The sequence below is a fragment of the Ambystoma mexicanum genome, chromosome 13 (assembly GCF_040938575.1).
Source record: "Ambystoma mexicanum isolate Mex_15411 chromosome 13, UKY_AmexF1_1, whole genome shotgun sequence".
Taxonomy (NCBI): domain Eukaryota; kingdom Metazoa; phylum Chordata; class Amphibia; order Caudata; family Ambystomatidae; genus Ambystoma; species Ambystoma mexicanum.
The window spans coordinates 702,883,434-702,889,871 of NC_090938.1; the positions used below are offsets into that span (position 1 = coordinate 702,883,434).

The window sequence follows — 6,438 nt, forward strand, 5'->3', positions numbered from 1 at the left end:
TCTCTATACTGGGCCTGTTTGCCACCAAGAGCCTGATCTGTGTTATCTCACAGCCAGGCTATAGTTCTGTATATTGCACCAACCTGGCATTAGCAGCTTGCTGCTGTAAGAGCTCACTGACAGGACATAGTTCCCTGTGTTGGCCTACCCAGGCCCTGCTGAAGATGTTTGGTTGCCCATTTCAACATGATGGTTGGTGGCCCCCTGCTGAGAGCGAAAACAGTCTGGGGCACTCCTGGGGTGCATACATTACAATGGTGAAAAGGGAAGGTTACTAGCCGCTGATTATCAGGAGACGGCCATCCAGCAGGGATACTAAACATGAATTGCCCACTGAAGAGCAATAAACCCTTCTTTGTCAGCAAGAGGCTGATGTGGAGGAACAAGTGTTTGGAGGCAATGAGGTGATAACACGTCTGTAAATCCTGCAAACATGGGGGAAGTCGCTGCCCCCCATACCCTTGCCCAAGACTTGAGGCCACTTTAATTTGCAAAGATTGAAAGGGCCTGACGGCGTCCCTGGGCTTATCTGCAAGTAAAAGCCTGCTACAATAAGGGCTCACCGCCAGGACAAAGCTCTCTGTATTGCTCCAGTCTGCTATTAACACAGCTGCTCCTGTATGAGATCGCAGGCAGACCATGGGGCTCTTTTTGTACCCACTCTTAGCCTGTATCTCGGGGTCCTGGATTTCTAGTATCTGTGAATGGCATAGGGGGTAGATTATGGTCAGTACATGTCTTAATGACGCAAACGAGTGTGTGCTTGGCTGTGCACAGGCACACACGCACAGATACAGACACACACGGTCTACTTATCCATAGAGACTTACTTCAGAGACACATGTAGGAAGAGGAAGCTAGCTGCACACATAGTAAAGATGTGTAGACATACATAAACTTACACAGAAAGATACCAATAACATAACCATATTAAGGGAAGCGCCACAAATATCTGCAGACATGGACAAACACAGAGACATAGCGGCTGCGTAAAGATGCACGTACATAGAGTGCAGGCATACAGGCAGCATACATAAACATGCAAGCACACATTGCTCTCTCCCTTCACAGGCTGTCCAGTTAGGAATGGTGTGCTGAGAAAAGGGCGACCAGCAGACAGTGCAACCAGCAGCCCGGCTAGCTCAGTCGGTAGAGCATGAGACTCTTAATCTCAGGGTCGTGGGTTCGAGCCCCACGTTGGGCGTGGCATTCTTTTACTGATATTTTTCACATTTTATTTTACACACCTAAGTCACCTGCAAAATAAACTCAAGTTACGTCCTCTCGCAGATCTCTCTCCTACAGTACTCTGTGGCCCAATCTATACATCTCAGCTCCAGTCCTTCACGCGCAACTAGTGGGATTTACCACCAATCAGTGGCCAGGGCTCTGCCCGCCTCCTGTGACGTGTTTCCTGAAGACAACAGCCCAGCTCTCCCCATCCTCCGTGCGCACCCCTACAAGTTAGAGCGATCTGTCAGGATTGGCAAGTTTAAGGACCGTCTATATACCGTGGCGCGAATCACCCCGATCTGAAAGCGGCTGGAAAAAAAAAAGGTTGTGTCAGAAGTGGGATTTGAACCCACGCCCCCAATTGGAGACCAGAACACCCAGCTGGGAAAGAGAATCAGCTCTTGAGTCTGGCCCTTAGACCGCTCATCCTGACAACTGAAAGGTGCAGCAGGGTAAAGAGTACAGGCTCTGGAGCTGCAGGAGAAACAACGGCGTATCAGCGTGTAACGGGAACCTGAGAAGCAGCATTCAGCTTTAATCATCTGCAATGGAATATCACACACTATGCAACATCACTCTCGTGTTCTGCATTGCAGATAAGCAAGGGCATGTTCCACAACAGGCATCAGGTACGGACTACATCAGAACACGCTTAACATGGATTCCAGAACAGACACCAGCAGTGGCATACATTGGGACAAACACCAGCTGGGGAACATTCAGTCTCGGACATCAAGGATGGAATTTTGCAAAACAGCCACCAACTCACCATCTTTCATCACCTACTGAATATTCAAGGGCAGCCATCAATACATTAATATTCTGGGGCACACATCAACAGTTGGGGTTCCTAGAACAGCTCTTGGCAAAGCAGCATTTTAGAACAAATATCAGCAATGCCCCCTTCTAGATCGCTCGTTAGTAGTGGGGTAGTCCAGAACAGACACTTTTCTGGAATATTTTAGGACGGACACCCACAGAGGGCGCTACGAAAGCATTCAGCAGTAATTAAACACTAAACAAATGTTATCAGCACCCAGTTATTACAGGCAGGTATGGCCAATGAGAGAAACCTCAATGGCTATTAGGAACAGAATATTCTAGAACAGGTATTGTGAATCGCATACCGTGATCTTGAAGGGGTAAAAACAGACTACCCTTTAGACAGCAGTTTTGTTGTTGACAAAACAGAAGGCATACTGTGGATAGGCAGGGTGACAGGGGAAGACAAGTTAAAAGGTTAAATACAGTATATAGAGGGGGACATTAATAAAAGGGTTGATTTAAATTTGGAAAGGTAAAGGGAATGGCAGAGTATGGGGAGTGGATAAGGGGAGGGGGACCCCACATTTGCACAAAAAAGTTGTCATCAAATGGGCCAATTTTCTCATTTTAGGGAGTTGGAGAAGACCTAAAAACCACCAAAGTCTTAAGCAAGGCTGTGGACAGCCATCATATCTGGGTGATGTCACAACGGCCATTCGAGTTAGACGATTGTAGTTAAGACTTTAGCATAGGAACTTTTTAGAACAAAGATCAGCACTAGATATTCGCCAGTGACATCAGCAATAAAAACGTTTACAACTTTGGTAGATCTGAACTTCGGTGATATACTGCGGTGGACTGTAAAGGACCTGCAAAAGATGGTTAAACTAGAGGACTGTCGCAGAGGTGGGGTCTGAGAGCCCTAATGCAGCCCAGCCCAGTGCCATGCACTAGAGTGCGGATGCCTTTGGGCAAGAAGAGATAGGGTGCATGTAGTCTCTGCAGCTATTCCAAGGCTAAGCAGGGTCCTGTCCGTGGACTGTGGAAAGGTGCAAAACGCAGAGTCGTGCTCCTGAAGAATCTCAAGGCTATGACGTGGCTGTCAGTATGGACCAATCTGCCATTAACAGCATGCTCAATCCGGATCACAGATGGGAAAGCGCCCTCTCTACTGGACCAATCTGCCATTAACTGCCTCTTCCTGTAGGAGTTCGCAGGCATGCCATGGCTCCCAGTGTCAGGCAAATCTGCCGTTAACTGCCTGCCTTGTATTATCTCAAAGCCGAGCCAGAGCTCTCTGTACTGGGTCTGTCTGCCCACAACAGCCTGGTCTGTATTATCTGAGAGCCAGGCTAAAGCTCTCTGTATTGGGCCGAGCTGCCAATAACAGCCTGCTCCTGTAAGAGTGCCCAGCCAGGCCGTGTCTCAGAATCCATGGGGTTACTTTTGGTGACTATACAAGCCTCTCCCTCCGACTCCTCACCTGGTGTTTATGAGGAGTCGTCAGAGGACGCAATCTACTTCTGTCCCCTCTGAGGTGCTGTCTTCTTCTTTCCCTTCTTTTGGAAGAGGTAAGGGCGGGCTCCCCCAGCGGCCACTTTGACTAATATGCAAAAAGCCTGGCAGTGGGGTCTCCGGGGAGCCAACCCCACTCCAGGGAAAAGCCGACAGGCAGAAATACCCAGGTATCCTTAGCTAGTGCAGGTAGGTTTGGTTTGGTAACAGGATGGCCGCTAAAGCAGTTGTTCCAACGGTCGGGTGATGGATGAGTAGAGTATTCGAGCAGATAGACCACCGGAGAAAGACTTCAACCTGAATGGCCAGTCACAGGTAAGAGGAATGGACTATAGGGTCCAGAATGCACAGCAAGGATGCTTACTGAAGAGCGGGGTAACGTCCTAGGAAAGGAATGAAAACGGACTGGAACCTCGATGTTATTACAAGGTAAGCAGGAAATGGAAGAGTCCCCAGAGACTGGGTGAACAACAGGAGACTGCCACAGACAAGAGAGCATGCAGTGGCCGAGCGGCCGGGCAAAGGGAAGGTAGACAGGAGAAGAGCGCGGAGCGCGCAGCACAAAGGTGGAAAGAAAGAGCAAGAGGGAGCCGTTAGAGCAACGGAACCCAGAGCGGCCAGAAAGCCGAATGAAAGCGGGAAACTAGCGTCTCACCTTACAGTTGAGCAGGGTTGCAACGCACTGATGCAATCCCCTGACTTCGGGATATACATGGCGGTGGCCCTGTTGGTGAGCTACTAGACCGCTAAGACATGTTCCAACAGTTACGTGCCAGGACCGTTTTAGCGTCCTACAGCGATCCCAGACCTTCCAGGACCGATTCAAGACACTGTGGCTATCGGCGTTAACTCAGTCTTCCGTTAACTGCCTGCCTTGTATTAGCTCACAGCCAAGCCAGAGCTCTCTATACTGGGCCTGTTTGCCACCAAGAGCCTGATCTGTGTTATCTCACAGCCAGGCTATAGTTCTGTATATTGCACCAACCTGGCATTAGCAGCTTGCTGCTGTAAGAGCTCACTGACAGGACATAGTTCCCTGTGTTGGCCTACCCAGGCCCTGCTGAAGATGTTTGGTTGCCCATTTCAACATGATGGTTGGTGGCCCCCTGCTGAGAGCGAAAACAGTCTGGGGCACTCCTGGGGTGCATACATTACAATGGTGAAAAGGGAAGGTTACTAGCCGCTGATTATCAGGAGACGGCCATCCAGCAGGGATACTAAACATGAATTGCCCACTGAAGAGCAATAAACCCTTCTTTGTCAGCAAGAGGCTGATGTGGAGGAACAAGTGTTTGGAGGCAATGAGGTGATAACACGTCTGTAAATCCTGCAAACATGGGGGAAGTCGCTGCCCCCCATACCCTTGCCCAAGACTTGAGGCCACTTTAATTTGCAAAGATTGAAAGGGCCTGACGGCGTCCCTGGGCTTATCTGCAAGTAAAAGCCTGCTACAATAAGGGCTCACCGCCAGGACAAAGCTCTCTGTATTGCTCCAGTCTGCTATTAACACAGCTGCTCCTGTATGAGATCGCAGGCAGACCATGGGGCTCTTTTTGTACCCACTCTTAGCCTGTATCTCGGGGTCCTGGATTTCTAGTATCTGTGAATGGCATAGGGGGTAGATTATGGTCAGTACATGTCTTAATGACGCAAACGAGTGTGTGCTTGGCTGTGCACAGGCACACACGCACAGATACAGACACACACGGTCTACTTATCCATAGAGACTTACTTCAGAGACACATGTAGGAAGAGGAAGCTAGCTGCACACATAGTAAAGATGTGTAGACATACATAAACTTACACAGAAAGATACCAATAACATAACCATATTAAGGGAAGCGCCACAAATATCTGCAGACATGGACAAACACAGAGACATAGCGGCTGCGTAAAGATGCACGTACATAGAGTGCAGGCATACAGGCAGCACACATAAACATGCAAGCACACATTGCTCTCTCCCTTCACAGGCTGTCCAGTTAGGAATGGTGTGCTAAGAAAAGGGCGACCAGCAGACTGTGTGACCAGCAGCCCGGCTAGCTCACTCGGTAGAGCATGAGACTCTTAATCTCAGGGTCGTGGGTTCGAGCCCCACGTTGGGCGCGGCATTCTTTTACTGATATTTTTCACATTTTATTTTACACACCTAGGTCACCTGCAAAATAAACTCAAGTTACGTCCTCTCGCAGATCTCTCTCCTACAGTACTCTATGGCCCAATGAATACATCTCAGCTCCAGTCCACGCGCAACTAGTGGGATTTACCACCAATCAGTGGCCAGGGCTCTGCCCGCCTCCTGTGACGTGTTTCCTGAAGACAACAGCCCAGCTCTCCCCACCCTCCGTGCGCACCCCTACAAGTTAGAGCGATCTGTCAGGATTGGCAAGTTTAAGGACCGTCTATATACCGTGGCGCGAATCACCCCGATCCGAAAGCGGCTGCAAAAAAAAAAAAAAAAGGTTGTGTCAGAAGTGGGATTTGAACCCACGCCTCCAATTGGAGACCAGAACACCCAGCTGGGAAAGAGAATCAGCTCTTGAGTCTGGCGCCTTAGACCGCTCGGCCATCCTGACAACTGGAAGGTGCAGCAGGGTAAAGAGTACAGGCTCTGGAGATGCAGGAGAAACAACGGCGTATCAGCGTGTAACGGGAACCCGAGAAGCAGCATTCAGCTTTAATCATCTGCAATGGAATATCACACACTATGCAACATCACTCTCGTGTTCTGCATTGCAGATAAGCAAGGGCATGTTCCACAACAGGCATCAGGTACGGACTACATCAGAACACGCTTAACATGGATTCCAGAACAGACACCAGCAGTGGCATACATTGGGACAAACACCAGCTGGGGAACATTCAGTCTCGGACATCAAGGATGGAATTTTGCAAAAAACAGCCACCAACTCGCCATCTTTCATC

General features: G+C 49.3%; 1 non-coding gene across 1 annotated transcript; it reads right to left on the reverse strand.

The window, feature by feature from the left end:
- Positions 1 to 5,979: 5,979 nt before the first annotated feature.
- On the reverse strand, positions 5,980 to 6,089 carry TRNAL-CAA (transfer RNA leucine (anticodon CAA)). The gene is made up of 2 exons: positions 6,052 to 6,089; positions 5,980 to 6,025 (listed from the first exon to the last, which is right to left on the reverse strand). It is a non-coding gene; the product is annotated as a tRNA-Leu (tRNA).
- Positions 6,090 to 6,438: the final 349 nt, after the last annotated feature.